Source organism: Nothobranchius furzeri, unplaced genomic scaffold (genome assembly GCF_043380555.1).
Source record: "Nothobranchius furzeri strain GRZ-AD unplaced genomic scaffold, NfurGRZ-RIMD1 Scf032, whole genome shotgun sequence".
Classification (NCBI taxonomy): domain Eukaryota; kingdom Metazoa; phylum Chordata; class Actinopteri; order Cyprinodontiformes; family Nothobranchiidae; genus Nothobranchius; species Nothobranchius furzeri.
This window is the reverse complement of record NW_027223049.1, coordinates 517233-527232: the sequence shown is the minus strand read 5'-3', so window position 1 is coordinate 527232 and position 10000 is coordinate 517233. Positions and strand designations below refer to the sequence as shown.

The 10000-nt window shown below is 62.6% G+C and overlaps 1 protein-coding gene across 1 annotated transcript in view; it reads right to left on the bottom strand.

Moving 5' to 3' along the window:
* LOC139064493 (uncharacterized) overlaps window positions 1-10000 on the bottom strand; it is a 24586-nt gene that overhangs the window by 1109 nt on the left and 13477 nt on the right. The gene's annotated exons all lie outside the window — the stretch shown is intronic.

Genomic DNA, 10000 nt, shown 5'->3' with positions numbered 1-10000 from the left:
GGGGTGGAGGAGCTGCAGCCAGCGTCCAGCAGCTGATGGTTGGGTGGTGGAGGAGCAGCAGCCAGCCTCCAGCAGCTGCTGGCGGGGTGCAGGAGCAGCAGCCAGCCTCCAGCAGCTGGTGGCGGGGTGGAGGAGCAGAAGCCAGCCTCCAGCAGCTGATGGCGGGGTGCAGGAGCAGAAGCCAGCCTCCAGCTGGTGATGGCGGGGTGAAGGAGCTGCAGCCAGCCTCCAGCAGCCAGCCTCCAGCTGGTGATGGCGGGGCGGAGGAGCAGGCAGCCTCCATCAGCTGATGGCGGGGTGTAGGAGCAGCAGCCAGCCTCCAGCTGGTGATGGCGGGGAGGAGGAGCAGCAGCAGCCAGCCTCCAGCAGCCAGCCAGCCTCCAGCAGCTGATGGCGGTGTGTGGGAGCAGCAGCCAGCCTCCAGCGGCCAGCCAGCCTCCAGCAGCTGATGGCGGGGTGGAGGAGCTGCAGCCAGCGTCCATCAGCTGATGGCGGGGTGGAAGAGCAGCAGGCAGCCTCCAGCTGGTGATGGCGGGGTGGAGGAGCTGCAGCCAGCGTCCAGCAGCTGATGGCGGGGTGCAGGAGCAGCAGCCAGCCTCCAGCAGCTGATGGCGGGGTGGAGGAGCTGCAGCCAGCCTCCAGCAGCCAGCCTCCAGCTAGTGATGGCGGGGTGGAGAAGCAGGCAGCCTCCGTCAGCTGATGGCGGGGTGGAGGAGCAGAAGCCAGCCTCCAGCAGCTGATGGCGGGGTGCAGGAGCTGCAGCCAGCGTCCAGCAGCTGATGGTGGGGTGGAGGAGCTGCAGCCAGCCTCCAGCAGCCAGCCTCCAGCTAGTGATGGCGGGGTGGAGAAGCAGGCAGCCTCCGTCAGCTGATGGCGGGGTGGAGGAGCAGAAGCCAGCCTCCAGCAGCTGATGGCGGGGTGCAGGAGCTGCAGCCAGCGTCCAGCAGCTGATGGTGGGGTGGAGGAGCTGCAGCCAGCGTCCAGCAGCTGATGGTGGGGTGGAGGAGCTGCAGCCAGCCTCCAGCAGCCAGCCTCCAGCAGCTGATGGCGGGGTGCAGGAGCAGCAGCCAGCCTCCAGCAGCTGATGGCGGGGTGCAGGAGCAGCAGGCAGCCTCCAGCAGCTGATGGCGGGGTGGAGGAGCAGAAGCCAGCCTCCAGCAGCTGATGGCGGGGTGCAGGAGCTGCAGCCAGCGTCCAGCAGCTGATGGTGGGGTGGAGGAGCTGCAGCCAGCGTCCAGCAGCTGATGGTTGGGTGGAGGAGCAGCAGCCAGCCTCCAGCAGCCAGCCTCCAGCTAGTGATGGCGGGGTGGAGAAGCAGGCAGCCTCCATCAGCTGATGGCGGGGTGGAGGAGCAGAAGCCAGCCTCCAGCTGGTGATGGCGGGGTGCAGGAGCTGCAGGCAGCCTCCAGCAGCTGATGGCGGGGTGCAGGAGCTGCAGGCAGCCTCCAGCAGCTGATGGCGGGGTGGAGGAGCTGCAGCCAGCGTCCAGCAGCTGATGGTGGGGTGGAGGAGCTGCAGCCAGCGTCCAGCAGCTGATGGTTGGGTGGAGGAGCAGCAGCCAGCCTCCAGCAGCTGATGGCGGGGTGCAGGAGCAGCAGCCAGCCTCCAGCAGCTGATGGCGGGGTGGAGGAGCTGCAGCCAGCCTCCAGCAGCCAGCCTCCAGCTAGTGATGGCGGGGTGGAGAAGCAGGCAGCCTCCATCAGCTGATGGCGGGGTGGAGGAGCAGAAGCCAGCCTCCAGCTGGTGATGGCGGGGTGCAGGAGCTGCAGGCAGCCTCCAGCAGCTGATGGCGGGGTGGAGGAGCTGCAGCCAGCCTCCAGCAGCCAGCCTCCAGCTAGTGATGGCGGGGTGGAGAAGCAGGCAGCCTCCATCAGCTGATGGCGGGGTGGAGGAGCAGAAGCCAGCCTCCAGCAGCTGATGGCGGGGTGCAGGAGGTGCAGGCAGCCTCCAGCAGCTGATGGCGGGGTGCAGGAGCAGCAGGCAGCCTCCAGCAGCTGATGGCGGGGTGCAGGAGCTGCAACCAGCCTCCAGCTGGTGATGGCGGGGTGGAGGAGCTGCAGCCAGCCTCCAGCAGCCAGCCCCCAGCAGCTGATGGCGGGGTGGAGGAGCAGAAGCCAGCCTCCAGCAGCTGATGGTGGGGTGCAGGAGCTGCAGCCAGCCTCCAGCAGCCAGCCTCCAGCTGGTGATGGCGGGGTGGAGGAGCAGCAGCAGACAGCCTCCAGCAGCCAGCCAGCCTCCAGGAGCTGATGGCGGTGTGTGGGAGCAGCAGCCAGCCTCCAGCGTTCAGCCAGCATCCATCAGCTGATGGCGGTGTGAAGGAGCTGCAGCCAGCCTCCAGCAGGTCATGGTGGGGTGGAGGAGCAGCAGCCAGCCTCCAGCAGCTGATGGCGGGTTGCAGGAGCTGCAGCCAGCCTCCAGCAAATGATGGCGGGGTGCAGGAGCTGCAGGCAGCCTCCAGCAGCTGATGGCGGGGTGCAGGAGCAGCAGGCAGCCTCCAGCTGCTGATGACGGGGTGCAGGAGCTGCAACCAGCCTCCAGCTGGTGATGGTGGGGTGGAGGAGCTGCAGCCAGCCTCGAACAGCTGATGGCAGGGTGCAGGAGCAGCAGCCAGCCTCCAGCAGCTGATGGCGGGGCGCAGGAGCTGCAGGCAGCCTCCAGCAGCTGATGGCGGGGTGCAGGAGCAGCAGCCAGCCTCCAGCTGGTGATGGCGGGGTGAAGGAGCTGCAGCCAGCCACCAGCAGCTGATGGCGGGGTGAAGGAGCTGCAGCCAGCCACCAGCAGCTGATGGCGGGGTGGAGGAGCTGCAGCCAGCGTCCAGCAGCTGATGGTTGGGTGGTGGAGGAGCAGCAGCCAGCCTCCAGCAGCTGATGGCGGGGTGCAGGAGCAGCAGCCAGCGTCCAGCAGCTGATGGTTGGGTGGAGGAGCAGCAGCCAGCCTCCAGCAGCTGCTGGCGGGGTGCAGGAGCAGCAGCCAGCCTCCAGCAGCTGATGGCGGGGTGCAGGAGCTGCAGGCAGCCTCCAGCAGCTGATGGCGGTGTGCAGGAGCTGCAGCCAGCCTCCAGCAGCTGATGGCGGGGTGCAGGGGCTGCAGGCAGCCTCCAGCAGCTGATGGCGGGGTGCAGGAGCTGCAACCAGCCTCCAGCTGGTGATGGCGGGGTGGAGGAGCAGCAGCCAGCCTCCAGCAGCCAGCCTCCAGCTGCTGATGGCGGGGTGGAGGAACAGAAGCCTCCAGCAGCTGATGGCAGGGTGCAGGAGCAGCAGCCAGCCTCCAGCTGGTGATGGCGGGGTGGAGGAGCTGAAACCTGGGTCGGACCTGGTCTGCAGCAGGGCCCATTACCACTCAGAAGCTGATGGCAGTGTGTGTTTAGGTCCCTGCGGGGTGGATGAGCTGAAACCTGGGTCAGACTTGGTGTGCAGCAGGGCTCAGCACCCTCCAGAAGCCGATGACAGTGTGTCTTTAACTCCCTGCCTGGTGGGAGAGCTGAAAGCTGGGTCGGACCTGGTCTTTAGCAGAGCTCAGCAGCCTCCAGAAGCTGATGGCAGTGTGTGTTTCATCCCCTGCGGGGTGGGAGAGCTGAAACGTGGGTCGGACCTGGTCTGCAGCAGGGCCCATCACCATCCAGAAGCTGACGGCGGTGTGTGTTTAAGTCCCTGCGGGGTGGGAGAGCCATAACCTGGGTCGGACCTGGTCTGCAGCAGAGCTCAGCAGCCTCCAGAACCTGATGGCAGTGTGTCTTTAATCCACTGCGGGGTGCAGGAGCTGAAACCTGGGTCGGACCTGGTCTGCAGCAGGGCTCAGCAGCCAGCAGAAGGTGACGGCAGTGTGTGTTTAGTTCCCTGCGGGGTGCAGGAGCTGAAACCTGGGTCGGACCTGGTCTGCAGCAGAGCTCAGCAGCCAGCAGAAGGTGATGGCAGTGTGTGTTTAAGTCCCTGCCTGGTGGGAGAGCTGAAACCTGGGTCGGACCTGGTCTATAGAAGAGCTCAGCAGCCTCCAGAAGCTGATGGCAGTGTGTGTGTTTTGGTCCCTGCGGGGTGCAGGAGCAGGAACCCGGGTCGGACCTGGTCTATAGCGGAGCTCAGCAGCCTCCAGCAGCTGATGGCAGTGTGTGTTTAATTCCCTGCCTGGTGGGAGAGCTGTAACCCGGGTCGGACTTGGTCTGCAGCAGGGCCCATCACCATCCAGAAGCTGATGGCAGTGTGTCTTTAATTCCCTGCGGGGTGGAGGAGCAGAAACCTGGGTCGGACCTGGTCTATAGCAGAGCTCAGCAGCCTCCAGAAGCTGATGGCAGTGTGTGTTCAAGTCCCTGCGGGGTGGGAGAGCTGAAACCTGGGTCGGACCTGGTCTATAGAAGAGCTCAGCAGCCTCCAGCAGCTGATGGCAGTGTGTGTTTAAGTCCCTGCGGGGTGGGAGAGCTATATCCCGGGTCGGACCTGGTCTATAGCAGAGCTCAGCAGCCTCCAGCAGCTGATGGCAGTGTGTGTTTAAGTCCCTGCGGGGTGGGAGAGCTGAAACCTCGGTCGGACCTGGTCTATGGCAGAGCTCAGCAGCCTCCAGAAGCTGATGGCAGCGTGCCTCTAAGTCCCTGCCTGGTGGGAGAGCTGAAACCTGGGTCGGACATGGTCTGCAGCAGGGCTCGGCAGCCTCCAGCAGCTGATGGCAGTGTGTCTTTAAGTCCCTGCCTGGTGGGAGAGCTGAAACCTGGGTCGGACCTGGTCTATAGCAGAGCTCAGCAGCCTCCAGCAGCTGATGGCAGTGTGTGTTTAAGTCCCTGCCTGGTGTGAGAGCTGAAACCTGGGTCGGACCTGGTCTATAGAAGAGCTCAGCAGCCTCCAGCAGCTGATGGCAGTGTGTCTTTAAGTCACTGCCTGGTGGGAGAGCTGAAACCTGGGTCGGACCTGGTCTATAGTAGAGCTCAGCAGCCTCCAGCAGCTGATTGCAGTGTGTGTTTAAGTCCCTGCCTGGTGGGAGAGCTGATATCCGGGTCGGACCTGGTCCACAGCAGGGCCCATCACCCTCCAGAAGCTGGTGGCAGTGTGTGTTTAAGTCCCTGCGGGGTGCAGGAGCAGAAACCTGGGTGGGACCTGGTCTGCAGCAGAGCTCGGCAGCCTCCAGCAGCTGATGGCAGTGAGTGTTTAAGTCCCTGCGGGGTGGGAGAGCTATATCCCGGGTCAGACCTGGTCTAAAGCAGGGCCCATCACCCTCCAGAAGCTGGTGGCAGTGTGTGTTTAAGTCCCTGCGGGGTGGAGGAGCAGAAACCTGGGTCGGACCCGGTCTACAGCAGAGCTCAGCAGCCCCCAGAAGCTGATGGCAGTGTGTGTGTGTGTGTGTGTGTTTAAGTCTCTGCCTGGTTGGAGAGCCGATACCTGGGTCGGACCTGGTCTGCAGCAGGGCTCAGCAGCCTCCAGAAGCTGATGGCAGTGTGTCTTTCATTCCCTGCGGGGTGCAGGAGCAGAAACCTGGGTCGGACCTGGTCTATAGCGGAGCTCAGCAGCCTCCAGCAGCTGATGGCAGTGTGTGTGTTAAAGACCCTGCGGGGTGGGAGAGCTGAAACCTGGGTCGGACCTGGTCTGCAGCAGGGCTCAGCAGCCCCCAGAAGCTGATGGCTGTGTGTGTTTAAGTCCCTGCGGGGTGGGAGAGCTGAAACCTGGGTCGGACCTGGCCCGCAGCAGGGCCCATCACCCTCCAGAAGCTGATGGCGGTGTGGGTTTAAGTCCCTGCGGGGTTGAGGAGCTGAAACCTGGGTCGGACCTGGTCTGCAGCAGGGCCCATCACCATCCAGAAGCTGATGGCTGTGTGTGTTTAAGTCCCAGGGGGGTGGGAGAGCCATAACCTGGGTCGGACCTGGTCTGCAGCAGGGCTCAGCAGCCTCCAGTTGCAGATGGCAGTGTGTGTTTAGTTCCCTGCGGGGTGCAGGAGCTGAAACCTGGGTCGGACCTGGTCTATAGCAGAGCTCAGCAGCCTCCAGAAGCTGATGGCAGTGTGTCTTCAATTCCCTGCGGGGTGCAGGAGCTGATACCTGGGTCGGACCTGGTCTGCAGCAGGGCCCATCACCATCCAGACGCTGATGGCAGTGTGTGTTTAAGTCCTAGTGGGCTGCAGGAGCTGAAACCTGGGTCGGACCTGCTCTATAGTAGAGCTCAGCAGCCTCCAGAAGCTGATGGCAGTGTGTCTTTAAGTCCCTGCGGGGTGGGATAGCTGAAACCTGGGTCGGACCTGGTCTGCAGCAGGGCCCATCACCATCCAGACGCTGATGGCAGTGTGTGTTTAAGTCCTAGTGGGCTGCAGGAGCTGAAACCTGGGTCGGACCTGCTCTATAGTAGAGCTCAGCAGCCTCCAGAAGCTGATGGCAGTGTGTCTTTAAGTCCCTGCGGGGTGGGATAGCTGAAACCTGGGTCGGACCTGGTCTGCAGCAGGGCCCATCACCCTCCAGAAGCTGTTGGCAGTGTGTCTTCCATTCCTAGTGGGGCAGGGGAGCAAAGACCTGGGCAGAGGAGCGCCTGTCTGCATCCGATCCGGCCCCTCAGCAGCCCGCCGTGAGCCTTAGAGAACCCCCCCCCCCCCCCAGCGGGCTCCAGGAACCGGGCCCTGCGTCGGACCCAGCTCAGTAAGGCCCTCCCTCGGGCCCTGCAGCAGGTGGCCCCGTCTATGCAGTCGAAAACCCCGCGAAAATCGGTGTAGAAACGCCCGAGAGGCGTGGTGCGGTTCCCCCGGCCGGTACCGGGTCCGGACCGGTCCGGAAGTCCACCCAGAACACTGCCTGGGGCTTCTGGGCGGCTCCCCAGGCGCAGGCAGTCGAAAACCGCGTGAAAATCGGTTCAGAATTGACAAAACGGCGACCTCGTCGCTCCAAAAACTAAGTCCAAACTAAGCCTTTCGCTTATCGCTTAACGCTTAAGGCGGTCGGCCTTATGGCCAGTAAATGAAAAGTGCCTGCGCCCCTGGAGGTTTTGGAAGGTGCGAGCGATGACCATGCTCGGGTTAGTAGGTGAGGCCATCGGAAAACCAGCGTGAGTTGGCGGGTTTGGGTGGCAATCTATTCCAGGCAGAGTCGACTATCTCTGGGCATCAATTTTGGGATTTTTCCGGCTCTGGTTCTGGGAGAAACGCAGGGGCAAAGTGCACGAGCCGCGGCCGATTTTGGTGGCCTGTCCCTGGGCACAAAGTCTGAGGAGTGTGGGCCTGGTTCTCCGAAAAATACCAGTCTGCTGGAGCTCACTCCCATGGCTCCAGGGGGCACGGCACACCCCCCGGTAGCCGACCAAAGTGCTCTACTCGGGCCAGACTCGGACCCACGACCCGGGGTGAGAACCACAACTACTGGTCATCCTTTTGACCTCCAGGGGGCGCGGCAGAGCCTCCCCAGTCCGACGCAAGTGCCCCACTTGGGCCATACTCAGACCCACGGCCCGGGGCGAGAACCACAACTACTGGTCATCCTTTAGACCTCCAGGGGGCCCGGCACAGCCTCCCTAGACCGACACAAGTGCTCCACTTGGGCTGTACTCTGACCCAAGTCCCGGTGCGAGAACCACAACTACTGGTCATCCTTTAGACCTCCAGGGGGCCCGGCACAGCCTCCCTAGGCCGACACAAGTGCTCCACTTGGGCTATACTCTGACCCAAGTCCCGGGGCGAGAACCACAACTACTGGTCATCCTTTTGACCTCATGGTCATCCTTTAGATCTCCAGGGGGCCCGGCACAGCCTCCCTAGGCCGACACAAGTGCTCCACTTGGGCTATACTCTGACCCAAGTCCCGGGGCGAGAACCACAACTACTGGTCATCCTTTAGACCTCCAGGGGGCACGGCACACCCCCCGGTAGCCGACCAAAGTGCTCTACTCGGGCCAGACTCGGACCCACGACCCGGGGTGAGAACCACAACTACTGGTCATCCTTTAGACCTCCAGGGGGCCCGGCACAGCCTCCCTAGTCCGACACAAGTGCTCCACTTGGGCTATACTCTGACCCAAGTCCCGGGGCGAGAACCACAACTACTGGTCATCCTTTAGACCTCCAGGGGGACCGGCACAGCCTCCCTAGACCGACACAAGTGCACCACTTGGGCCATACTCTGACCCAAGTCCCGGGGCGAGAACCACAACTACTGGTCATCCTTTTGACCTCATGGTCATCCTTTAGACCTCAAGGGGGCACGGCAGAGCCTCCCTAGTCCGACACAAGTGTCCCACTTGGGCTATACTATGACCCAAGTCCCGGGGCGAGAACCACAACTACTGGTCATCCTTTAGACCTCAAGGGGGCACGGCAGAGCCTCCCTAGTCCGACACAAGTGTCCCACTTGGGCCATACTCAGACCCACGGCCCGGGGCGAGAACCACAACTACTGGTCATCCTTTAGACCTCCAGGGGGCCCGGCACAGCCTCCCTAGTCCGACGCAAGTGCTCCACTTGGGCTGTACTCTGACCCAAGTCCCGGGGCGAGAACCACAACTAATGGTCATCCTTTAGACCTCCAGGGGGCACGGCACAGCCTCCCTAGTCCGACACAAGTGCTCCACTTGGGCTATACTCTGACCCAAGTCCCGGGGCGAGAACCACAACTACTGGTCATCCTTTAGACCTCCAGGGGGCACGGCAGAGCCTCCCTAGTCCGACACAAGTGTCCCACTTGGGCTATTCTCTGACCCAAGTCCCGGGGCGAGAACCACAACTACTGGTCATCCTTTAGACCTCCAGGGGGCACGACACAGCCTCCCTAGTCCGACCCAAGTGCTCCACTTGGGCTATACTATGACCCAAGTCCCGGGGCGAGAACCACAACTACTGGTCATCCTTTAGACCTCCAGGGGGCACGGCACAGCCTCCCTAGTCCGACACAAGTGCTCCACTTGGGCTATACTCTGACCCAAGTCCCGGGGCGAGAACCACAACTACTGGTCATCCTTTAGACCTCCAGGGGGCACGGCACAGCCTCCCTAGTCCGACACAAGTGCTCCACTTGGGCTATACTCTGACCCAAGTCCCGGGGCGAGAACCACAACTACTGGTCATCCTTTTGACCTCATGGTCATCCTTTAGACCTCCAGGGGGCCCGGCACAGCCTCCCTAGGCCGACACAAGTGCTCCACTTGGGCTATACTCTGACCCAAGTCCCGGGGCGAGAACCACAACTACTGGTCATCCTTTAGACCTCCAGGGGGCACGGCACAGCCTCCCTAGTCCGACACAAGTGCTCCACTTGGGCTATACTCTGACCCAAGTCCCGGGGCGAGAACCACAACTACTGGTCATCCTTTTGACCTCATGGTCATCCTTTAGACCTCCAGGGGGCCCGGCACAGCCTCCCTAGACCGACACAAGTGCTCCACTTGGGCTGTACTCTGACCCAAGTCCCGGTGCGAGAACCACAACTACTGGTCATCCTTTAGACCTCCAGGGGGCCCGGCACAGCCTCCCTAGGCCGACACAAGTGCTCCACTTGGGCTATACTCTGACCCAAGTCCCGGGGCGAGAACCACAACTACTGGTCATCCTTTTGACCTCATGGTCATCCTTTAGATCTCCAGGGGGCCCGGCACAGCCTCCCTAGGCCGACACAAGTGCTCCACTTGGGCTATACTCTGACCCAAGTCCCGGGGCGAGAACCACAACTACTGGTCATCCTTTAGACCTCCAGGGGGCACGGCACACCCCCCGGTAGCCGACCAAAGTGCTCTACTCGGGCCAGACTCGGACCCACGACCCGGGGTGAGAACCACAACTACTGGTCATCCTTTAGACCTCCAGGGGGCCCGGCACAGCCTCCCTAGTCCGACACAAGTGCTCCACTTGGGCTATACTCTGACCCAAGTCCCGGGGCGAGAACCACAACTACTGGTCATCCTTTAGACCTCCAGGGGGACCGGCACAGCCTCCCTAGACCGACACAAGTGCACCACTTGGGCCATACTCTGACCCAAGTCCCGGGGCGAGAACCACAACTACTGGTCATCCTTTTGACCTCATGGTCATCCTTTAGACCTCAAGGGGGCACGGC